This window comes from Pinus tabuliformis, chromosome J (genome assembly GCF_031772625.1).
Source record: "Pinus tabuliformis cultivar Carrire ecotype Pingquan chromosome J, CPIR1, whole genome shotgun sequence".
NCBI lineage: Eukaryota > Viridiplantae > Streptophyta > Pinopsida > Pinales > Pinaceae > Pinus > Pinus tabuliformis.
The window spans coordinates 422,208,925-422,220,835 of NC_142295.1; positions in this window are offsets into that span (position 1 = coordinate 422,208,925).

An 11,911-nucleotide genomic window follows, 5' to 3' on the forward strand; every position below is an offset into this window, starting at 1 on the left:
AGAAACCAGCGCATGCAGCGATGACTAGCCACAGCACCTCACAGCAGCCATTTGACTTCAGGTACGTGACTGAAACTCGTTCTTCTATTGCACAAATCTAATTTAAAAACTGCATGAATGAATGGAATGGTGGAATTGAGCCACGAATATAGAAATATTAAGTCGATAGTTCCTTGTCCAATTCTCTGTCAATCAGCCAGGAATCATGCAACGTATGTGTTAGACAACTCACGTGAAATTAAAAAAAAAAAGAAAAAAACAGGGAGTGTTAGCCGTTTGAACTCTAGTGCAACTGATCAAGAAGAAAACATACAGTTAATAAATAGAACTGCAGTCTGCATGTGGCCACGTACACCTGGCCACTTCACTCCCTCACCAAGAATCACGCCGCAATGTAAAATGCTCGGCTGAAACTCACACCACCTGTTGTCCATTTGCACTTGACTGAAGTATGCATCCTCCGCTTCCACAAAATGATGAACTAGTCATCCTCCACTGGTTTCTACCTATTTTCGAAATTATCCCACGTATCAGGCTCACTCAGAGGCGCAGGGGCACTCTACAGGCGTTTCTACAGGAAGACGTTCTACAGGAAAGTACAACAGAGCCTTCCAGAGCAGAAAAGCTTGGATTTTTCTTCGACAAATTGGGAGTCCCGAAAGTGGTAGGCTTGAAAAAACACTCTTCCATGCATGATACATCTGAAAGGTGGCGAATTAAAACTGTTTTTGAATAAGAAAGTATGAAACAAATCTGCCTGTGGGTCAAGAATGGTAGTTTTCCTGTGTGATACACGAAATTTTTCAGTTGGTTCTGCATCACATTCCCCTCCACGGTTCCTATTAACAAATTTCTCCTGTAAAAAAGTTAAAGCACTGTGAGGACTAACATGTGCATGAAGAATGTGAAATTTATGTGGTTGTATGCATGCTGGGGATGAAAATTAAGCTCTACACTTTGTCTGTGGGAGCCTAATTCCCTTCTGACAGTCGAGTATTTGGGCAGCAAAAGTCTTGAAACGAGGGGATTGTTGTTCATTGATATCAAACAGCTAAGGAATTCTTCCTTGAGTCCAGGGGGAAACTATAAACAACATTTCTGTTTCTGAAAAAAGAATAAGAAAAAGGGAGCACTCTTACCATGCCAGGGGGATTCATGATTCAGCATTATCCATGGTTGTCATGTGAACTTACACTTCATCCAGTAGTGAGGAAAAGGAGCATATTGAGGCAGAGAAGCTAACTAAGGGTAAGGAAATTAAGGGTAAGAAGACCCAGGACAGGCCACCACAGGAAAAGCAAGAAGAGAAACAAGACAAAGGCCAAGCTACCAAGGCCAAAGCTGTGGGTGGAATAAAGGCACAAATGCCAAGGGAGAAACGGTTGCAAATCAGGGCAGAGAGGACTGAAAAAGTACAAACAAGTAGGGACACACCCAAGGCAACCACAGCACAGGTCAAGGAGAAGGAACCCCCAGCCAAGCAGACCAAAATAGTTGAAACAATTTCTACAGGAAGACAGAAATCAGCTACAGGACTTTCTACAGGAAGTCCTGAAAAAGGGAAGCAGAAGGAGAAATCGACCGAAATCCTAGCTAGGGAGGTAGCAGCTGTGTTGGCCGCCCTAAGTACCTCTCCCAAGCTGAAGGAGAAGTGAAAGAGGGAGCTTCCACTATATTTTAAGGCGAGAAAGGGCATGCAGATAAGAACTGGCAGACCCCAAACCACAGTCAAAGAAGCAAATTGTCATTGAGGTGACAAAAGCTAAACAAAAGGAGGAGCCTCCTTCAAGGATGTCCGTCACCTATTAATGAGGAAGCCAAAAACCTTCACTGGAAGAGAGAGAATTCAGATAATGGACTTAAAAACAGTTTTACAGGATGCTGAGACAGTTCTACAGGAAGTTGAGAATTCTCTAGGAAAAGAAGCACAGGCAGTGGGAAGAAACAAAGAGAAAAGCATGGTTTCATGACAGAGAAGAGGGCATCACTTCAGAAGCTTGGCATGACAGGGAGGCCACCAGGGCCATCAAAGATGAGGAGATAAATTGGTTGCTCAAAGGATGAGCAACACTTTCAGTAGGGGGTGATGATGAGCCCCAAAAATGGATAATTATTTGGGCTCATTCAACCTCCTAATTCGACTTAATCCACCATTCTCATTAGTTTATTGCATGTTTTTTATTATATTTATGCTAATAGAGTGAATTGGGTTAGTCATTATGCCAACAAGTCTAATGGGTGCTTTGTGTAGCCTTTTTGGTCAATTTGGAGACAAAATTGAAGGTTTTAATGAGCACTTGGCAACCAAATTCGTGGGAGAACAAGGGAGAGGATTTGTAGGAAGGTGTCCCCTTCATTTATGGGCCCTTACCTCGAATTCTCCACCATCAGCTCGGAGTTCAAGGGCCACCAAATCAATTAACACAAGGGCAGCCAAGCAAGTCAAGTAGGACTGCTGTTAACTACAAGTTTTGGGCAGCCGAGTCCCTAAAGTTTAGGAGGACTGTTGGGGTCCTCAATTTGTATAAATAAGAAGGCTTAGGGCCTCATTTTGGTTAGCTAGTGGTTCGTAATTTTTGTTAGCCAGTAGTTAGTCATTTCGTATTCATTTTGAAGTCATTTTGTAGTTCGATTTTTAGGCAGTAGATTAGCTTTGCTTTCAGAACATTTTCAAGTTCTCCTTGTGGACAGTTTTTGGAATGTAACATTTCTTTTGATCAATAAAGATGAATCCAGCTTTCCACCAGCTCTAAATCTCTCTTAGGAGGCTGTAGCTCTTGGGGTTGGGCCCATCTCAAGTGCCGAGTACCTCCTTTGTTTACTTTCATGTGTCTTTGCTGCATTCTTAGAATAAAATCTGTTATTTAGATTTAAATCTTGTTTTGTTATTTAGGTTGTTTTTGATGAGTAGAATAACTTTTCATGCTCAAATTTAGTTGATCGGTTGCTAACAGAAAAAGCTTCAAGAAAAGGGCCAACAAACATCTGTGGTTTCACCTCTCCCTCAGTGGGATCAGGAGCTGTGACTAGGATGACTTTGATGCCCACAAAAACACTGATTTTGCTTTGCCATGCAATCAATAGTGTTTGATCTTCATGTGTAGAAGTTGGTTACAACTTCAGACTATCGTTTGCTTAGTTGCATGAGTTAAAATACATGGTTTCATTGTAGGTCACACTTTTGTTCATTCTCTTTACTGACAGTTAGCAAATTAAGTCAACGTAACTAGGTCTTTGAATTTACAAGTCTTTGTTGGCTCAGATTGGAAAAATGACTTGCAGAGCACCTGTACCACTCCTTCATCTGCTTATTCTCCATCAGCACCATCCACTCCACCCTCTACTTAGAATCCTTACCTCACGTTTGCCACATTTGCTCACATAACCCTAGTTTTTGTACATCATTGTTTCAACCTTCTTTGAGCCAACTTAGCTATCTACACCTTCTCACCACTCCATCCACCAGTCCCTGGACCACTTCAAACCCCTATCCTACCTCCATATCCATTCATGCATCTTCCCTCACTCACCCATCCTCCAAAATCCAATTTTTAAACATCCTGTAGAAATTTCTGAACATCCTGTAGAAATTCCTGAAACATCCTGTAGAACCCCTGCAGACTTCCTGTAGAAGCTCACGAATGAGGTTTCTTGATAGCCAAACTCTGTGAAACTCTTTGGAAGGGTGTTAGGGACCCATTAGGCCCTCTCTGAACCTTCCCAACCTCTTCCAAGCATTTCCTCTCGCCAATCCACCTTTGCACAGTCAAAAACAGTTAAATTGTATGCATGATAATTGTGACAACTTATTCAAAAATACAAAAAGATGTTTTCTTCAGATAGTGATAACTTAGACACATGCATTTTACCTTCCTAGAAGTCAATGGCATCTCTTTCAGTAGCTTGCATCCTCATTTTCGCATCAGTAGGGTCAGTAGGGCTAGCTGGTAAAATTAGGGTTTGCTAGGGTTTGCATTTCCTTTTCGCTTTCCAGTTTCTTTCTGCAAGTAAATTAGCCCCTTTGAGTTAGCTTTCATTCATGAGTTAAAAAGCTTCTTCTAAGAGCTCATAGAAGTTGGCTTAAGCTCCTAGCGGACTTGTGCCAGCTGACCAAGTGACAGCTGCGGCAAGAGCTAGTACTTGTGCACACAACACCGTCGCTTCCAAGTTTGTTACGAACTACCGGGTTGATAAAATTAAAGAAGGGAGTTCCAGGAGTTGCAGCATTATTGTTGCAATACTGGGTCCCACCACCACCATCGTGCGGGTGTTGCGCGTAGTGCCCACTTCAGCACATCGAACTGTTGTTTTTCTGGTATTGCGCTTTCGAATTTGCTCAGAAATTTATCCACCGCTGACAATCCATCATATGTCGGTAGCTCCCTTGCCTCTGTTGTCACGCAACGCAGTAATCTAACCATCATGTTTCAATTAAGCGTTGTTACTTCGTGTAGCCGATTCTGCCATCGCTCTATCTCTTGGTCTAAATCCAAAGTGCAGGAGCTTTCGCGCTCCCATGAAATCCTTCCTTCTGCAGTCGGATTCACCCAATCTTCTTCTTGCATAGTTATCTTATAAATACAATCGAGATTGTCATCATTATCATCGTCGTACATCGGTTCAGTGTATCGCTCTCCTTCAGCTAGATCTAGCGGTACTACCATGCGTAGTGACTTTTTCTCAAATATCATTTTGTGCTTCTTCAGATTTATGACTCTGTTGGGTCCCTATAATACTAGTGATTACCCCATTACTATTGTATTTATACCCCTTATTAATATTTTTGTGCCCCTATTGCCCCCATATTGTTATTACTGTGCCCCATAGAATCCCTCTATTGTTATTTTTGTCGCTTTATATTATTATTGTTAGGTCGGCTGGATTATATTGTGACTCCTTAGACTCCTATATATAGAAAGGAGGTTTTGTCATTTGAATCATCCAAGAATTGTTCATTTATGTAATGTAAAGGAGGTTTCCCCCTCGAAGAGGCTGAATTCTAAGGCGTTGATCTATCTTTTCTATCTTTTCTTGAGCTGGTTTCATAACATTTGGTATCAGAGCTTTGGATTGTAGGGTCTCGCTGCTCCAAATAGGTCATCATGGAATTTTCGCTATAACTTTTTTCTGAGAAGTTTCAGAAGTTGAAAAAAAAAACCCATTTGAGAAGAACTCGCTCTGAACCTTGGGTCCGAATTTCAGAGCTTTTCGTGCTATATTTGCGGAGATATGATCTGAGGAAATTGGTCTTTTTGCAGACTCCTGAATTACATTACAAACAGGTGACCTGGGGAAAATCGTCATAACTTTCTCTATGGGGATTGGATTGAAATTTCATAAGAAGGTACAGACAAAGGACGGACTGTAGTTTCGTGTATGCATTTTTCAGATCCAAAGGTCGAAACAGTGACTCGTGGCACGTCGTACAAGTTCGCTCTACTGAACTAGTCTATAATCAAGTCACTGTGGGAGATTTCGCATAACTCTTCCTTGGAGAATCCAATTTGGGTCAGACTTGTGGCATTGGAAAGAGGACATAGAAGGCTACTACAGGTCACAATTTTAGAACTGGAGGATCTGAATTTACAGAGATACATCAGATTAAATATCAGGCTTCTACAAAGTGAAAAAAGGTGTGTAGTTTTTTTTAAATTTTTGCGTAAGCTTGGTTTGAAGGAATTCAAAGGGCATAGTAAAGCATTATTATCAATAACTGATGCCCCGAGGAAGAAATGCTACATGATATATCAAAATTACAAGAACAAGTGCAACAAATGTCATGCTCACAAAAGCTAACAGAAGCTAAGATAAATGGCGTGGAATCTAAGATAAATGGCGTGGAATCTAAGATAAAGGGCATGGAAGCTAAGATGGATGATTCAAAGACAGATTTGAAGAGAGACATGGCATATTTGAAGACAGATTTGAAGACAGACATGACAAATTTGAAGACAGATTTGACAAATTTTCTACAAGAAATACTTACTAATGGTGAAAAGGTTGTAAAGGAAACTCATGATGTGAACAAAAGAAATGTTAATCATGATTCCATAGACTCTAATGTTGGATCGAAGACCCACCATATTCCAAAAATCGATATGAGGAATTTTGATGGCAAGGATCCCGCCACATGGATATTACAGATGGAGCAATTCTTCGATCTCAATAATGTGCAAAACACACAAAAGGTACGTATGGCAACTTTATATTTGGAACCAAATCAGTTTGTATGGTATCAATGGCTTTGCTCTCGTAAACAATTTATCACTTGGGCAATTTTTACGGAAGAATTGATAGCACATTATGAGGATACAAAAAGCAACACTTTTTTTAGCCAATTGATAAGTCTCAAACAAAAGGGTTCAATAATGGAGCACATTGAGGAGTTCCAAAAATTGAACATAAGGGTAAAAGATATTCCAGAGGAGCATAGGATTGATGTGTTCATAGGGTCTTTAAAGGATAATATCCAACATGATGTTCACCTTTGGGAACCTGATTCATTAGAGAAGGCATTCAGGTTAGCAAGAAAAATGGAAAGCAAAATTATGGCAACCAGGAAGCATACCACTCACAACTATAAAGACGGAAGTGTTGTTGCCCCTAGTCTTCCACAACCTATAAGGTTGACACCACAACAATTGAAGAAAAAAGAGCAAAAGGGCTTTGTTACAGTGTGATAGCAAATACACTAAAGGTCATAAGTGTGCTGAGAAGAAATTATTCTACATAGATTGTGAAGAGGAAGAAGAAAAGGAGCAAGAAAGGTCAAAAGAAGAGGATATACTCCAGGAACAAAGCCTAGATGAAGAAAAAATAAATCCGACCATATCTTGTAATGCATTGGCGGGAATTACCACTCCTCAAACCATCAAGATAGAAGGACAAATCAAGAAGAAAAAGGTAATAGTGTTGATTGATTCAGGAAGCACCCACAATTTTATTCATTGTAAGGTAGCAAAAGAATTGAATTGCTTCCTATATCCAGCACCAGAGTGTCAAGTGATGATTGCAAATGGAGGAACAATAAATTGCTCTAGAAAGTGCCATAATATCAAGCTATCCATGGGAGAATATGTATTGACTAGCCCAATGCTTTCCATTCCAATGGGAGGTGTTGATGTTGTACTAGGAGTCCAATGGCTACAATCCTTGGGTACAATAGCTTTTAATTTTCAAGAACTTTTCATCAAATTTTCTATGGAAGGAAAGGAAGTTGAATTAAGGGGTATTGCAGGGAAACCAGGAAAGATAATCAGCTCTAATGGTATGACAAAGCTTCTAAAAAAGGAGCAAAGAGGTGTAATTGCACAATTATGTTCGCTAGATGTTTCCACATCGGAATCATCTATTTCTCCAGATCTCCAAAAAGTCCTGGACAATCATTCCAAGGTATTTGAGACTCCCAAAGGTCTCCCACCTATGCGTGATCATGATCATGCTATTCATCTGATTCCAGGAAGTGTTCCTCCAAACATCAGGCCGTACAGATATCCCTATGTCCAAAAGAGTGAAATTGAACGTATGGTTGCAGAAATGCTAGAGGCTGGTATAATTCAACCGAGTCAAAGTTCTTTCTCTGCTCCAGTAGTATTGGTGCACAAGAAGGATGGATCATGGCGCATGTGTATGGATTATAGGGAGCTCAACAAGCTCACTATTAAAGATAAGTTCCCCATTCCTGTCATTGATGAATTACTAGATGAATTGCATGGATCAATTTACTTCACCAAGTTGGATCTTCGTTCAGGATATCATCAAATCAGAATGAAGACTGAAGACATTCCGAAAATAGCATTTAGAACTCATGAGGGTCATTATGAATTTTTGGTCATGCCTTTTGGCCTTACCAATGCACCTTCAACATTTCAAGGTTTGATGAATTCAATTTTCAAACCATTCCTTAGAAAATTTGTGTTAGTATTTTTTGATGATATACTAATCTACAGCAAGTCTTGGAAGGATCATGTTGAACATGTTGACAAGGTGCTACAACTATTGGAGGAGAAACAATTATATGCAAAAAGATCCAAATGTTTCTTTGGAGTCCAGGAGGTGGAATATCTGGGTCATATTGTATCTCATGAAGGAGTTAAGGTAGACCCTAGCAAAATTAAAGCCATTAAGGAATGGAAAATCCCCACATCCATAAAGCATCTGCGAGGATTTCTCGGGTTGACAGGGTATTATCGCAAGTTTGTTAAGAATTATGGGAGAATAGCAGCACCTCTAACAACATTATTGAAGAAAGATGCATTTTCATGGACTTCGGAAGCAACAAAGGCCTTTGAACATCTTAAAGAGGCAATGTGCCAAGCACCGGTCTTAGCTACACCGGACTTCACAAAAACCTTTATTGTGGAATGTGATGCTTCAGGAAATGGAATTGGTGCTGTTCTAATGCAAGATGAAAGACCCATTGCTTTTGAAAGTCGTCCAATCAAGGGAAAGTTTTTAAGCAAAGCTATTTATGAGAAGGAAATGTTGGCAATACTCCATGCACTTAAGAAATGGCGACCCTACCTAATGGGAAGACACTTCAAGGTAAAAATGGATCATGATAGCCTTAAATACTTTTTAGAACAAAGATTATCCTCTGAAGAGCAACAAAAGTGGGTCACAAAGATGTTGGGTTATGACTTTGAAATCATCTACAAAAAAGGGAAGCAAAATGTGGTGGCAGATGCACTCTCAAGAAAGGATGAGGATGTGGAAGCATTGTTGTGCGCCATTTCTATTATCCAACCAGATTGGATAAACGAAGCAAGGGAGGAATGGAAGAATGACGAAGAAGTGTGGGCACTTATTCGAAAGTTACAACAAGATTCCAGTACGTCTGATACATTTAGCTGGCAAAATGATTCGTTATGGTACAAAGATCGCTTATACCTCTGTAAGAATTCCCAGCTAAAACAAAAGATTCTTATGGAATTGCACACTTCTCCCTTAGGAGGGCACTCAGGATTTTTAAAAACTTACCACAGGGTTAAGAAGGAATTTTTTTGGGATGGCCTTAAATCAGATATTCAAAATTTTGTGGCGGAATGTTTGGTTTGCCAACAAAATAAAGTTGAAACAATTAAGACACCGGGTCTATTACAACCTTTATCCATTCCAAGCCAACGTTGGGAGGAGGTTTCAATGGATTTTATCACAGGTTTACCCAAGTCTGAGGGAAAGAGTGTCATCATGGTGGTAGTTGACAGACTTACCAAGTATGCACACTTTTTTGCATTATCACATCCATTTAAAGCCAGTACAGTTTCTACTGCATTTATGGAAACAATTCAAAAGCTACATGGAAACCCAAAGATTATTGTAAGTGACAGAGATCCCATTTTCACTGGAAATTTTTGGACAGAATTATTTTCTTGTCTTGGTACTCAGTTAGCTCATAGCTCATCTTATCATCCTCAATCTGATGGGCAAACTGAGATAGTAAACAAATGTTTGGAAGGATATCTTCTTTTCTTTGTATCTGATAAACAGACACAATGGGTCAAATGGTTGCCTCTGGCTGAATGGTGGTATAACACTTCCTTCCATACAGCAACAAAAATGACCCCATTTATGGCACTTTATGGGTATCAACCACCATCCATCACATCATATTTAAGAGAAAATTCTAAGGTTCAGGCAGTGGAACATCACATCGAACATCAACAACAAGTCCTCCAACTCTTAAAGGATAACCTCGTGTTGGCACAAAATAGAATGAAACAATAGGCAGATCAACATCGCAGTGAAAGAAGTTTTGATGTAGGTGATTGGGTATTCCTACGGCTACAACCATATAAGCAAATGTCCCTCAAGCAAGCTAAGAAGGATAATAAATTATCACCAAAGTATTATGGTCCGTACAAGGTGTTGCAAAAGATTGGTACTATGGCATACAAATTGGAGCTTCCTGCAGCTTCTCGATTGCACCCAGTTTTCCATGTTTCATGTTTAAAGAAGGTTATAGGCGACAAGCTCCCAGTTCAAACAATACTGCCAGAACTTGACGAGGAAGGAAAAATTATATTGGAACCGGAAGCAGTCACAGAAACAAGAACTCGACAGCTACAAAATCGATCAATTTCAGAGTATCTTATCAAGTGGAAGAACTTATCCGCTGAAGATTCCACATGGGAGGATGAGAATTTTATGTAGAAGTATCCAGAACTACTCAAGCGTTGAGGAAAACACTTTTTTGAAGGAGAGGGGCATGTTGGGTCCCTATAATACTAGTGATTACCCCATTACTATTGTAGTTATACCCCTTATTAATATTGTTGTGCCCCTATTGCCCCCATATTGTTATTACTATGCCCCATAGAATCCCTCTATTGTTATTTTTGTGGCTTTATATTATTATTGTTAGGTCGGCTGGATTATATTGTGACTCCTTAGACTTCTATATATAGAAAGGAGGTTTTTTCATTTCAATCATCAAATAATTGTTCATTTATGTAATTTAAAGGAGGTTTCCCCCTCGAAGAGGCTGAATTCTAAGGCGTTGATCTATCTTTTCTATCTTTTCTTGAGCTGGTTTCATAACAGACTCCATTCATCTTGGTGGCCCAGTCTATTCCTAGTAGCACAGGATAGGGATTGTTGTCATCGACAATCTCTATCACTTCAAAATTCGTCTGTGCACTCACACCTTCAATATCGATTGTTACCCCTTGTAATCTTCCCATGGGAAAAATATTTTGTTGGTTCACCATTTGTAACTAAATAGGGGACCACAGTAGTGCGGGTTTGCCCATGCATTCCCATGTTTTCTTGGTAGTACATTCGCATCCGAACCCAGATCTAGGATTACCTGATCCATTTCATACTCACCAATCTGCACAGTCAACCTCATTTCCCTTCCGATGTCAATGCATGCTTCCCAAGTTTCCGGACCACGCGCGGTTCTCCTGACCTCGTGCACCTAGTGATAAGTTCTTGTAGTCCTTTGACTGCCTTGCTTTTGCACAGTAATTTCATGCATGTCTCCAGAAAGGTAGTGAGCATTAAAGGATCCTTCCCTGGTTCTAGTTGATCCTGACTACCTGAAGTGGAGGCCTCTGTGAAGCTCTTCTTAGCTTCCATGAATGTCTCCTATGCGCGTTCTAGATCAAACTTGGGTTCCTTTATAGGAGCCTTGTAAACCCACATGCTTTCTTCTGGCTGCTTCCTTTTATCATCTCCCACGATCATACCACTCAGGAGCATCATGTTTACATGTGGGTCTTCTTCACGCATCTCAGACTTCATCATTTGTAAATTTTAGGTCAGAGGGGGCTGGAGTACTCCCTTTTCGTGCATCCTCGCTATCAGTGAAGGGAAGTCTCTTCTGCCTCATGATCAAACTGAGTACAGTACCAACATGATATTCTTGTCAGGTTTGTACAATTACGGGCATAGTGCCCTGGCCCTCAGCAATTGAAACAAAGTATTTGTCTACGCCCTTTCCTGGTCCCATTCCCCCTCGACCCCTACCACACCCCTGAAACCCAGCTCGCGCCATCCCTGCATTTGGGTTGAGGGCTCGCGTTTCGGTCTGCACCCTATAGGCAAGAGTCTGGTCCATCATTAGTTCATAGCTTCTGTAGGTGTGTTCTTCATGGCCTACCAACCTATAGAAATTACAAAAGAATTGTTGGGACGTCTGTGTATACTTCTGCAACAAATGACAATTATCCATGGTGTGTTTTCCTCCTATCTGGCAGATCGTGCACCATAATGCAGACATCAAACTTGGCCCTGCTTGTGCCTTAGGTCTTACTGGCATTGGCCCTCCTCCTACCAAGTAGTTCACGAACACTGGACAGTGGTCCTTGTCATGCCCTTGGCCTTTGCATTTTATGCACCATACTTCCTCGCGCACCTCCGGCTGAGGTGTCCTATCCTGTTTCAAACTTTTCATTTCCAGACACAGATT